This window comes from Marmota flaviventris, chromosome 13 (assembly GCF_047511675.1).
Source record: "Marmota flaviventris isolate mMarFla1 chromosome 13, mMarFla1.hap1, whole genome shotgun sequence".
NCBI classification, from domain to species: Eukaryota; Metazoa; Chordata; class Mammalia; order Rodentia; family Sciuridae; genus Marmota; species Marmota flaviventris.
The window spans coordinates 33940200-33954920 of NC_092510.1; positions in this window are offsets into that span (position 1 = coordinate 33940200).

The window sequence follows — 14721 nt, forward strand, 5'->3', positions numbered from 1 at the left end:
TTCCCCAAGTTTTAATGTGCAAATACTTTTATTGATATTCAATCCTAAATAGTGTATCATTTCTGTTGTGATTTCCTCTTTAGCATAAAAATTACTGAGTATGGGGTTTTGTTTGTTCTTTAGTTCCAAACATTTGGAATTTAAAATATTTTCCCTAAAATTGTTAATGTCTAATGTAAATACATCACAATTATAAAACATGTTCTGGATAATATTAACTACTTAAAAATTGGAAGTTCTTTTGTGAACTATAACAAACATTGAATTTCAATGTGTTCTTAAAAAATAATATACATTTGCATTTGCATAGTGCAGAGTACACTTTTATCCTTGTTTTATCTGTATGCTCTATCAGATTCCAAGGATGTGTGTTAAAATATCCCACTGTAATTATGGATATATTAGTGTTCAATATTATTTCTTTTTTAAAATTTTTTAATTTGTTTCTTTTAGTCGTACATGACAGTAGAATGTATTTTGACATATTATACACACATGGAGTATAACTTCCCTTTTTTTTGGTGGGGGAGTACTGGGTTGAATGAGGGCCTTGTGCGTGCAAGGCAAGTACTCTACCTACTGAGCTATATGCCCAGCCATTATAGCTTCCCTTTCTTGTGATTGTACATGATGTGGAGTTACACTAGTTGTGTATTCATATATATATATATGAAATATATGAAAGTTATGTCCAATTCATTCAACTATCTTTCCTATTTCTGTCTCCCCCCTTCCCTTCATTCCCCTTTGTTTAATTCAAAGTATTTCTCTTCTTCCTTCCTCCCTGAATATTATTTCTTATATCTTTTTCATTCCACCTTGCTTTGCCTTAAACCTTATTTTCTTTTTGTGAAGTTCATCTTTTAGCCAATGCCTATAAGTGGTAAGCTTTCCTTTCCTCTAGTGAAAGCATCCTTATTTTATCCTTACTTTATTTTCATATATATATTCAAACTGTAAATCTACATTATTAGTCATTATTTCTTCAACTCTTACTTCTCCAGCTGTTCTTCTATTACCCTTTCCTAGAAATCCTATTGTATGTGTGTTGGCTCTTCTCAATCTTGTTCCATGGCTCATAACTTGAATTTCATGTTTCAATACATGCATGTATTGAATGCTGTGTGTCTTTTATCTCACTGTGCTACACTACGGAAAAATTGCACAAAACTATCTTTCAGTTCACAAATTGTCTCTTCAACTGTATCTGGACATGAGTCTATTCAATCTATTGAGTTTATTTTCAAAGGCTATATTTGTTTATGTCTAGGTTTTCAAAATTGACAATAATCTGAGCAACACCAGAAGCTGAAGCAGGAGGATAGCAAATTCAAAGCCAGCCCCAGCAACTTGGCAAAAGAAAAAGGACTGAGGATGTAGCTTAGTGGTACAGCACCTGGATTTCACTCCCAATGACAAAAAAAAAAAAAAATTAATTTAATTGATTACTATAACCAGCTGTTATAGTTTCATATCTAAGTTTTCCCGTTGCATATTTGCCTGCTTCCTTTTCATAACTTCTTTTATGGACTCAATGATTCCTTTGTCTTTTTCTTTTTCCGTTTATTTATTTACTCATTTATTTCTGGCACCAGAGATTGAACCTAGGGGCATTTAACCACTGAACTGCAACCCCAATCTATGTTTCTTTTAATTTTTAATCTTTTTTTTTTTTTTTTTTTTTTTTGGTGGGGGGTTACCGCAGATTAAATTTGGAGGCTCTCGACCACTGAGCCACATCCCCAGCCCTATTTTGTATTTGATTTAGAGACAGGGTCTCACTGAGTTGCTTAGCACCTTGCCATTGCTGAGGCTGGCTTTGAACTCACTATCCTCCTGCCTCATCCTCCCAAGCTGCTGGGATTACAGGCCTGAGCCACCATACTCAGCCTTTTATCCCTTTAAAAAACTTTAACGTACCTATTCTAAGAATATTTTCAGATTGCTATACTACATTGATTTTTATCCAGGATAAATTTATCTCACTACTGACTTTGTTGACTCTCTTTTTGTTTTCTTTAAATAGCTAGTTTGCAAATTCATGGGTTTTATTTTTGTTGTTTGTTTGTTTTGTAGCACCAAAGATTGAACACAGGAGTGTTCTACCTCTGAGTTACATTCTTATCCCTTTTTTATTTTATTTTCAGACAGGGTCTTTCTAAGTTGCTGAGGCTGGCCTAGAATTTGTGATCCTCCTACCTCAGGCTCCCAAGTAGCTGGGATAACAGGTGTGTGCTGCTGCACCCAGATTGCAGGCTCATCTTGTATGAAAGTTGATGCTCTCTATCTCTCTGCTCACTATTCCTAGTCTAACAATCTTGCAATCACCAGTCCTCAACCTCAACCTGCAGAATTACGAAACTACAACTAGATTTTATCATTTACAGCTCAGCACAGATGTCCTAGGATTACATCTGTGATACTGGTAGCTTGCTTTAGGTCCTAGGCAAGAAAGTCTGTCTGCTTTCCCCCTCCTCAGCTACTCTGTTTTATGTGACCAGGATGGTGGTCAGTTTCATTTATTTTTTAGCCTCCTTTCAAAGGTGGGAAGGAATAAAGGGTGCCTCTCTCCAGAACCTGATCTTAAGCGGTGAACCTGGTTTTGATCTCCTGTCTTGGGTGGGAGTTTATGAACCCTGTGTCAAGCAAAAGCAGATTTCTTCACTGCTCCTGTCTGATTTTTTTTGGACTCAGAGCCCAGAGACCTGCTATTTCAGCCCCACTATTTGTCTTTCTGCTACATGTCTGACAAACGTTTATTTTTAAGCTTGTCTGTGTCTATTTTGTTTTCTCATTTTATATTTTGTCTATCATTGTTACCATTGAAGCAAAGATAGTATTGGACCATGAACTTATAGTACAGTCTTATAGAAGTCTTATGTTAATTCTTGTTCCAGTCCTCAAAGGCGCAAAAATCTTTGTCTGCGTGGGGAAGATTTAACATTCATGGAAGAGTCAGGGATGTGCCAGAAGTTGATTCAAAGCCTGTGTTTTGTAGGCTGCAATGTTCAGTGTTGTTCCGCATGTTCTCCCTAAGTGGGAGGCATTTCTTTTAGTCTTGCCACTAATTATGTGCCTGACTGAAGGAAGTGGTGGTGGCCAGTTACCATCACAGGGCTGACCCCAAGTGACCCACTGCTTAATGACCGCTTTGTCTGGTGGAATCACCCTCCCCTGCGGTTTCCAGTTAAAGAAAGAGGGACAGAACTGTTGGCAAGTAAATCCATGTTAAAATGTTAAAACAAAGCTTCAGAGATTAATTTACCCTTGAACTCATCAGGAGCTACATCCCAAATTATGTGATAACGTATCAGTGATGGGGGGTAGGAGCTACATATAAAACCATCCCATAAATACTATATACCCTGGCTTTCTGGAGTAACAACTTTATCATTAATTTTGAGCAACAAAAAATTTTACATTAATAAAATATAAATTAATAAAGTGTAAATTAATAATAAAAATATTAATTAATAAACAGATGAAAGCATTAATACTAAAGTCTTTTGAGTTCTAATAACAAAACACAGGTCTTCAAAGGCATAAACAGAAATAGCCGTTTTCCTTTGAGTCATTTCCTTAGACTGTCAGAAGCTAACTCTTCTGGATATTTTAGTGAAAAGTTCAAGAGAAGCCTGATGTGATAGCATACACTTGTAATCCCAGTGACTCTGGAGGCTGAGGTAGGAGGACCTCAAGTTCAAGGCCAGCCTGGGCAACTTAGCAAGAGGCTCTCTCAAAATTTTAAAGATGAAATAAAAAGGGCTGGCAACATAGCTCAGTGTTGGAGCACTTATCTAGCATATTCAAGGTCCTAGATTTAATTCCCAGCACACACACACACAAAAAAAGCTTGTGCAGAATCGTCATGAGTGAAGGAAGAGAAGACAGAGATGTTGAGAAGTGGGAAGACAATGTCCATTCCCTACTCCTTCACTCTCTTTGGTTTTGTTTTCCTACTTCATAACCAAGGAGATGAGGGTTCGAGATAAGAGTCCCTGGTTATGATATTTTTTGAATGCTTGAACATTTTGCCTTCTTTACCTCAACCATGTTAGTTTATCTAAAAAACTGCAAAGCAGTAAGGACCCCCACCCACCCCAGTCCTTGAAGACGCTGCCCAAAACTATAGCAGTTGACAATTACTTCTTTCTTTCCTTTCATTCACACTGAAAATTATTTTCCTGGCAGAATGGCAGCCTCCGATACAGGAATCCCCTATGTTTCTCCTTTGGTAGCTGAGGAATAAGACATTTTTTTTTTCCTTTTTCTCCAAAATTTTTTTTTTCTTTTTATTTGCTGGGTCCCAAGTCTCTGAGTTCCATGATCCCCATATTCTCTAAACTGAGAAGATGAAACATACCTGGCCTGACAATGGAACAGAATCTTTGAAATTAAGCCTGTCCCAGAAAATTTTGGCTGTGTGTTCCTTGGAACAATGCCAACCAAAAAAGCCAATGAGAACAGAACTATATCTGCCTTCTGCAAAACGACAGAGCAGGAGAGCGAGGTCTCAAAAGAGCTGATCTCACCACTGCGCCTGACATATACTGAATGGTGGATAAACAGTAACTGGACCATTCCCTCTCCCCGTGTCTGCAGGGGACCTCTCAAATGGAATCCTGTCCTGTCCCCCACCATTGTCATATGCTTCCCAGAGCTCCCAGTTTTCCCTCAAAGAACTCAGGCACCTAATGACAGGGTCCTACCCATTATTCACTCACTCACCCACCCCTCCATTCATCCATTCTTCATCTTTCTTTTCTATTTTCTCTAACACAATAGCAAATTTTCTCCACAACAGCCCTTGGAAAATGACACTTTATTTGTAATTTCTTTTCCTTCTTTCACCCTGTTGTTTGTTTTGATGTAACAATCTCTTCCCTCAAACATAAGTAATGAACAAATAGTCTTTCTTTCTTTCTTTCTTTCTTTCTTTCTTTCTTTCTCTCTCTCTCTCTCTCTCTCTCTCTCTCTCTCTCTCTCTCTCTCTCTTCTCTCTCTCCCTCCCTCCCTCCCTCCCTCCCCTCCCTCCCTCCTTCCCTCTCTCTCTCTTTCTTTCTTTCTTTCTTTCATACTGAGGATTGAACCCAGGGAACTTAACCACTGAGCCACATCCCCAGCCCTTTTTTATTTATTTATTTATTTTATTTATTTATTTTTTATTTTGAGAGTGTCTTGTTAAGTTGCTTAGGGACTCACTAAATTGCTGAGACTGGGTTTGAATTTGTAATTCCCCTGCCTCAGCTTCCCGAGTTTCTGGGATTGTAGGTATGCACCACCATACCTGGCAAGAATGAGTATTTTTTCCATTGGGGTGTCACACAAAGACCCAGTCACCAGTTTCCATGACAAATAGTTTATTATAGGAAATATTTTTTGGAACAAAAATAAATTTGTTTTTCTATTGGGGACTGAACTCACCAGCACTCTACCAATGAGCTGTACCCCCAGACCTTTGTTTATTCTTTGAGGAAGGGTCTCACTAAGTTGCTAAAGCTGGCCTCAAACTTTGAGATCCTCCTGCCTCAGCTTCCCAAGTTGCTGGAATTACAGATATGTGCCAATGAGCCTGACTATTTGAACAAATCTAAATTATGAGCATGTTTGGTTAAACTCAAAACATTTTATTCTGTGTATATATGACTAATGAAAGAACTCACAGGATGCTTCTATCATCTATGGCTTTTTTGTTGTTGTTGAGACAGAATCTTGCAATGTTGCCCAGGCTGGCCACAAACTCCTGGGCTCAAGTGATCCTCCAGCCTTAGACCCTAGTAGCTGGCACTACAGACACATGCCACCGCACCCAGCTATCCACAGCTCTTTGATTTGCCCTGTGCCACCAGTGTCTCCATGTATTTCAAAGCACTCAAATGTTTGGCTTTTATGTTGACCTAGAGGTATTTTTCAGTGCTATAGTTTTATTTTTAGTCCACTGTGAATGTAGAAGTCACCAGAGGTTGAAAAAGAAGAAAAAATATATACAATAAAGCTTTTTACTATGCAATGGTTTATGCATAAACTCTATTTGCTTCCAAATTGCTGTTTCTTACTTAAACACATTTGGGGTTTTGGGGTTTGTTTTTTTTGTTGTTGTTGTTGTTGTTGTTGTTTGTTTGTTTGTTTTTGTACCAGGGCTTGAACTCAGGGGCAATCAAGAACTAAGCCACATCCCCAGCCCTATTTTGTATTTTATTTAGAGACAGAGTCTCACTGAGTTGCTTAGCACCTCACGGTTGCTGAGGCTGGCTTTGAACTCACCATCCTCCTGTCAGCCTCCCAAGCTGCTGGGATTACAGGTATGCACCACTGCATTCTCCTTTCTCAGCCTCCTGAACTGCTGGGATTACAGGATACAACACTGCGCCCTGCAACACATTTTTTTTTATTGTTCAATTGATACATTTTTCTGTCTTTAAGAATTGCTTGCTATCTTGGGGTGGGATACATGGTAATTTTTCCCACTTGTGAATAGAGTAGTTTTTATTTCCATGTAACAGCTTTGACTTAGTAGCAGAATTTTAAGGTACAAATTCAAGTCCTTTAAGGGAAATGGGAATAGTCTGTTCAGGGCACCCTATGAAGCACAGGAAATCCAAAGACAAAATGAGCAGAGATCCTGCCTTGAGCTCACAATCTAATCTAATCTAATTTATTAATTGATTGAATAGACATCTTAGAAAGCAATGAGATAAATGTCACACCAAAGACAAAAGAAGAGAAGTTTCATGCAGCCAGAAGGAGAATGAACTTCATAGGTGAGCATGTGAATTTGATGTAGTAGGAGATAGTTTAAGCTTTTGCCTAGACTTCTTTCCAGCAAAATAAAAGTATTTGTATCTAATTCCTTTAGGACTTGGCAAGTTTAACTATATTGCTAATCTGTAATAAAGTAATTTAAGGTGAGGAGTTCTTGGTTAAGAATTATCCAACTGTGTACTGGACAGTTCCACTGGATTGTCCCACAAAGACCTCAGACACAACTCTACAAAATGCAATTCTTCATCTTCTCTATAAATTTGTGTTTCATACAATTGTCCAAGCCACAAGCCTAGGGAACATCCTTATCCTCCTTCTTGCCCTTCTCCACCAAATCAGATTCCCAAGCCTTGACAGTTTTTCCTCCTAAATTTGTCTGGAATCTTCCTACTTATCTCATTATCCTGTTCCAAGTTCCCTCCAACTCTGTCATAGACTCAACTCCCTTTCTTGATTCCCATCAATTCATTTTTGACCTGAAAAACAGGGATATTTATTTCCTTTTTCCCTTTTTTTCCCGGTTCAGGAATTGAACATAGAGGTATTTTACCACTAAACTAGCCCTTTTTATTTTTCATTTTGAGACAAGGTCTCCCCCTAAATTGCAGACTTGAACTTGTGATTCTCCTGCCTCAGCCCCTGTGGTCTCTGGAATTACAAGTGTGCACAGCCAGTCCAGAGCTTATTTCTAAAATATAAACCTTATGCCCCTTTTAAATTATTATTATTATTTTGGTTATAGATGGACATAATGCCTTAATTTTAATGTGATGCTGAGGATCAAACCCAGTGCCTCACACATGCCAGGCCAGTACTCTACCACTGAGCAATAACCACAGCCCCTTATATCTCTTTCTTGACTGAATACCTAAATGGCTTGCCATTGCCTGTAGATAAAGATCACATAGTATGCAGAGCCCTTTCATATCTGCCCTGTGCTGGCCTTCCCAGCCCCTCTTCTATCCCACAGCTAATTTTCCATGACAAACTTTTTCTTATTATTATTTGGTATTGGAAATTGAACCCTGGGGGAGCTTAACGACTAAGCCACATCCACAGCCCATTTTTATTTTTTATTTTGAGACAGGGTCTCACTAAGTTGTTGAGGGCCTCGCTAATTTGCTGATGCTGGCCTCAAACTTGAAATCCTCCTGTCTCAGCCTTTCCAACTGCTGGGATTACAAATGTGTGGCCTGTGCCATACCTTGTATGCAACATAATCTCTCACCTCAGGAGTATTTTCTGTCCCTCTTCCTGGAATGCCTCTCTCCCACCCATTTTACCTCCAAGCTTAACTAACCCCTACACTGCTTAGCTCATAGCCCCTCTCTGATGTTCTGACAAGGCATTACATTTTCTTCCCAGTAGCCTTAATTCTCCTATCACAATATTAATCACACTGTATCACCATTGGTTATTTTCTTCCTTTTTCAAACTATAGAGTCTCAGAAGGCAGGAACCATGTGTTCGGTTCACCTTTCTATCCCTAGTTGCAAGCTCAATGCTAGCATATGGTAGGGCCCATTCTGAGGAAGAATAAATGAATGAATTGCTTCCTTTACAATTAGTTATAGAAAACTACTTACAAGTTCAATTCTTTGACTCAAAGAAATGGGTTGTACATTTAGCCCACCATGGCAGGTACAAGAGGTATACCTGCAATTCCCTATCCAAAGTGGGCTTTTTGTTTTGAGGGGGGAGATTCTCAAAGAGCTAAAGCATTGGTTCTGGGTTCTCTGTAGACTTCCTCTTCCTCTCACATTACTTCGCCACTCCCGTTAGTGAGGTAAACATGCTGGCTCTTGTCATAATTTAACCCCTCTCCCCAAATTGCCAAACCTTGCTCTGAGTACTTCTTTTCTTCCCTTGCTGTGGCTGGGTTACTTCAGGAGCCCAGCAACTGCTGAACCTCACAAGCCCCCAAAGGCTGTTGAGTGTCTGACCCTCTATTTTCTCTGTGCCAACAAGATAAACAAAGAGGGACGGTAAAGGACAAGTGTACTAATAGACATGTAAATACTACCAGATATGCAAGGGCAAAGCAATAATATATAAATTTTATAACGACAGCATGCTCCCAGCCAAATCTGTTTTCTCCTTAAAGGGATGATGTAGGGAAATCTAAGAGATCAGCGAAGGCTTATAGCCTGATTTTTTGAATTGGGAGACCAGAGAATCAGTTTGTTGACTTCCACATTCCTGCTTTTGGAACTGTTAGGGTTGCTTAGGGAACATCATAGGTACTTGTCTATCAGCACCATAACTCATTTATGGTTTCCCAGGCAACTCCGTACATTGCTAAGACGTTCCGATTGGCATAAGCTTTGTGGAGAGCAATTTGGCAACACATAGCATTCCTGGCATTTTCCTCTTGGCTCTCAGCTCCAACCTTGCCCTTCCATGCTCTGGTCTACAGGACTGGCTACGTAATTTGCAGTACAAAATGAAAGTGCACAATCTCTTGTTCTAAAAATATTAATTAAGAATTTCAAGTAAAACAACAGAACATTAAATCAAGCACTGGGCTCTGCTGAGGATGGGTCCTTGGTGACTACACACATGGAATGCCCCTGAGGCCAGTCCTGCTATTCTGTCACTGGGAATTGGCCCTTCAGATACCTTCTCCAAACTCCCTCCTTACCTTGTCCCTGGTTAGGTTCAGACAATGGGGGCACTGATGGAGAAAAGAGAGGCCCACTAGAAGGGAGCGGGGAGGAAGGCATCTTTTCCCCTTCCACTTCCAGTGAACTTTCCCACCAGAGCTGACCATCCTTTGGTGATTCCAGCAGCTTCAGTGATGGATGGCTATGGTTCCAGCATCCTTCAGCGATTCTAAGTCATCTGCCACTTAATAAAACATGTTCTAGAAACTGTCTTTAGCTAATTTAGTCACTGTGCAAACACGCACCTAGACGGTACAACCTATTGCATGCATAGGCCATATGGAATGTGTATGTGACATAGCCTGCCACTCCAGGAAGGGCCATGGTGAACAAAACAGCATGAAATTACAAATGCATGTACCTCTTAACCTAACGATTAGACTTCAAGAACTTTTTCCTTAAGGCATATCGTCTGAATGTGAAAGGTTATTTGCTATAGATTTTTTTTTTTAATTCCAAAAGACTTAGAGTAACCTAAATGCTGAGCAGGAGGGAACTTGTTAAATAAATCAAGGTACATTTATGGGAGTTTTATGGCAGCCCCTTAAACATGAGAAAACAATATATTGAAGGTCAATATATAGTCGACCTTCACTGTGTCCTTTAAGATTTATTCATAATAAGGTAAAGTGCAAAACAAAGTTATAACAGTAACCACTTTTGTATAAATGTGGGGGAAATACACACACATACACCCACATATTTACTTAGATATACATAAAGTATCTTGGGAAGGATTTGCAACAACAACAACAAAAAATACAGTATTTGATTGCTTTTGGAAAAGGTAACTAGATAGCTAAGAGTCAAGCTTGCAAAGAGATTTTCCATTACGTATCCTTTTATACTCTTTGTATATTGAACCACGTAGATGTTTACTAACCCAAAAGATAAATTGTGTTTTAAATATTAACATATAAGAATATAAGATAATGGAGAAAACATTCATAGAAAATTGTAAGCTAAAAGAGGTTGTTAAAAATACATGCACTTTTATTTTTCAAAAATGTCTATATGTGCATAAAAAGGAAAAAAACTAAATATATGCTAAATACTAACTGTGGTTACCTTTCTGGCTTGAGGGACATGATTGATTTTTATTTATTTTATTTTGTTTCTCTGTTTTTCAAAACTCTTATATAATGAAAATGTATTTATTTTGTAATAAGAAATATATAGCTGGGCTGGGTAGCTGGGTTCAGTGGCCCATATCTATAATCCCAGTGACTCAGGAGGTTGAGGTAGGAGGATCAGAAGTTCAATGCCAGCCTCAGCAAGTTAGCAAGACCCTCTCTCAAAATAAAATTAAAAAGGGCTGAGGATGTCACTCAGGGTAGATCACTTGCCTAGCATGTGTGAGGCACTGGTACTGGAAAAAAAAAAATCATGTCTATACTGAATTGAATATTTTTTTTTTTCTTATCACTATTTCCTAAACAATACAGTCAATACTGTTCAATGCCTTTTTTTTTTTTTTTTTTTTTTTTTTTTTTTTGGTACCGGGGCTTGAACTCAGATACACTTGACCACTGAGCCACATTCCCAGCCCTTTTTTGTATTTTATTTAGAGATGGGGTCTCACTGAGTTGCTTAGCGCCTTGCTTTTTTGCTGAGGCTGGCTTTGAACTCAGCCTCCCAAGCTTCTGGGATTACAAGCATGCGCCACCATGCCCAGCACTCAATAACTATTTTTTAAAAAATATTTTTAGTTGTAGATGGACATAATAACTTTATTTTATTTATTTATGTGGTGCTGAGGATTAAACCCAGTGCCTCACACATGCTAGGCAAGCACTCTAGCGCTAAGCCACAACCCCAGCCCTCATCAACTATTTACATAGTATTTACATTTTATTGAGTGTACTTGAGCATCCTGGGATTTGGGTATTGACAGAGGATCCTAGAACCAATCCCCCAGGAATATCAAAGGATGCTTGAATTCACAAGCAACAGATTCATTCTTTGAATTGAGAAAAACTTCTGTTAGAGACACAATGCACAGAGACATAAATAAGGCAGTTCATCAGAAGACAGCATTACAAACCCTTACTCCTCTCCTCATTCCTCCTTCCATGTTCCCTATCATCTTGCTTTCACCAACCACATGGTCCTACTTCATGAAGAAAACAGAAGGGGTGAATTCCCAGGACTTTTCCCTTTTCCACCCCCAAACTGTTCCAAATTTTCAGCCAGGCTTTCCCCCTCCTTTCCGCTCAAAGGAAAACATGGCTTTCCTTTATCTTCCTGGGTTTATGAGATTCTGTTCCCTTCTGTATTTTATCAGTGATTTTCTCCTACATATATTTTTAATTCACCCCAGTGCTCTTTTTCTATCTAAGTTAATGACACCAGGCCCCACATCCAGGACCCTGAGACTTTCTCTGGATTCCTCCCATTACTCAGCCCCTTCCTACACCGCTAATGCTGCTTGCCAAGGAAGTCTCTGTAATCCCCTCACCCTCAGTGCCACTGCCATGGCTTTTGCTCAGGCTCTCATCATCCTCCAAGAGGATTTTTATAATTACTTACCAATTAGTTTTTGGTCTCAGGTTGTGTCTGCATCAGCTTACCCTCTACTCTAATCCACAATGACTCTTCTGTAGGAGAAGAATTTGAATGTACCCTCCAAAACACAATGCTGAAACTTAATGGCCAATGCCATTAAAAATGATTAAATCATGACATTGAGCCCTCATGGATGGGACTAGGGCACTTATAAAAGGGCTTGAGAGAGTGGGTTCGTCATTCTTTGCCCTTATGTCCCTTCAGTCATATGAGGGTATAGCATTCCAGGCGCCATCTTGGAAGCAGAGATGGGAGGGAGACTTCACCAGATACTGATACTGCCAGAACCTCAATCATCAACTTCCTAACCTCAAGAATTTGAGAAATAGATGTCTATTGTTTACAAATTATCCAGGTTGTGCTATTTGGCTATGGTAGCACAAATGGACTAGGACAAGGCCCTTCCTGACAGGTTCATAGTTCCTGCCACCCCCAGAGATAAAATTAGATGACTGCTAGTGGCCAAAACACATTCTGCACAATCTGGCTCTTCCATTTTTCTCATGCTGATTCCCATGTGTGGAGATCTTTCTTCTCCTCCTCATATTTTAATCATTATTCACAACCCACTCAAATATAATTTCTACTAGGGAGCCTTTACCTATCTACCCTCAAAGAGAGCTGACCTTGATTCCCTGGACTCCCAAGCTCTTTGTCCAAACTTATTTGTGGAACACTCCATACTGTTATAGTTAATCTGGACACACGCCTTCCTCTATCATGCTATGAGCTCTTTGGGAAGATATTCCATGGTAGGCATTTATTTGCTGTATATCAAATACATCCACTTAGTGTTAACATTATGCCACTCATAAAATTCAGAAAACTTGTAACAGTATGGGTCTATCTACCCTCCCCCCATCCTTTATGCTATACTTACCATATGTAATACATTGCCATTATTCTAAACCCCACAAGACAATGTTACAATTTTGGCTTAAAATACCTAACAGATATTTTAAAGAAATTATTTTAAAATTATTTTATATTCACCACATATTTACCATTCCTGATATTCTTTATCGTTTCCTAAGACTCCTATCTTCCATTTTCTATCATCCTGAAAACCTTCACCCCCACCCCTAGTGCTAAGGATTGAACTAAGGGTCACTCCACCACTGAGCTACATTCATTTCCCACCCTTTTTAAATTTTTATTTTGAGACAGAATCTCCCTAATTGTTTAGATTGGCCTCAAATTTACAATCCTCCTGCCTCAGCCTCCCAAGCCACTAGGATTACAGACATGTGCCACCCCCCACAGCTAAAAAACTTCTTGTAGTATACATATGCTAGCAACAAATTCTCTTTTCTTTTATCTGAAGCTATCTTTATTTTGTCTTCATTTTGAAGGACATTTTAACTAGTTATAAAAAATCAGGGTTTACAGTTTTCTTTTAGTACTTTAAGATGCCATCCATTGCTTCTGATAAGTTAGTGGTGTTCAAACTATTTTCTCTGGATGTAATATGACAGTTTTTAAATTTTTCTTTATCTTTGCATTTCCAGAGCTTGATTGTGATATGTATGTATTTCATTGTATTACTTCTGCTTAGGGTTCACTGAGCTTTTTGAATCTGTCAATTTATGTCTTTACATAGTCTCCCCTTATCTCCAGAAGATATGTTCCAAGACCCCCCAGAGGATGCCTGGAACCACAGAGAGCACCAAAACATAGATATATATCACAGTTTTTTGCCTACCAATACATAACCATGATATGGTTTAATTTGTAACTTAGACACAATAAGAGAATAGCAGCAATAATAAAATAGATCAATTATAACAATATATATCATAAGAGTTATAGAAATGTTTGTGTAGTCTGTCTCTTTTTTTCAAAATATCTTATTGTGCTGGGCGGGTGGTATACGCCTATAATCCCAGGCAACTGGGGAGGCTGAGGCAAGAGAATGGTGGGTTCAAAGCCAGCCTCAGCAACTTAGCAAGGTCCTAAGCAACTTAGCAAGACCCTGTTTCAGAATAAAAACTAGAAAGGGCTTGGATATGGCTAAGTAGTTAAGCACCCCTGGGTTCAATCCCTGGTACAAAAAAGTAAGGGAGGACTACTGTATTTCTTCAAATATGTAGCCTATCCCATTCTTGACCTCCCAATCTCTTCTCCTTCTTAGGCTCTAATTATCTGTGTGTTAGATTTTCTGATATGATCTCCCAGGTCCTGAGGCTATTTTTTTTTCTTTCTTTCTTTCCTTCTTTCCTTCCTTCCTTCCTTCCTTCCTTCCTTCCTTCCTTCCTTCCTCCTTCTCCTTCTCCTTCTCTTCTTTTTTGGAGCTAGGGATCAAACTCAGGGCTTCAGGCTGGCTAGGCAATTGTCCCATACCCCTCAAATCTTTTAATTTTATATATTTATTTACTTATGAGGGGCTGAACTGAGGGGTGCTATACTACTGAGCTACATCCCCAGCCCTATTTTTATTTTGAGAGAGGGTCCCACTAATTTGCCCAGCCTGGTTTAGAGCATGCGCTCTTCATGCCCGGGCCTCCTGAGTCCCTGGGATTACAGGTGTGTGTCATCATGCCCAACAAGGCTCTCTTTTTCTTTTTTTCCTCCAATATTTTTTTTTCTCTGCTTCTATAGTTGAATAATTTCTATCGGTCTATCATCAACTTCACTGACATTTGTTTGTAAACTCCATCTGCTGCTAAGCTTATGCAATGAATATATATTTTTAAATTCTAGAATTTCCATTTGGCTTTGTTTAAAGTCCTCT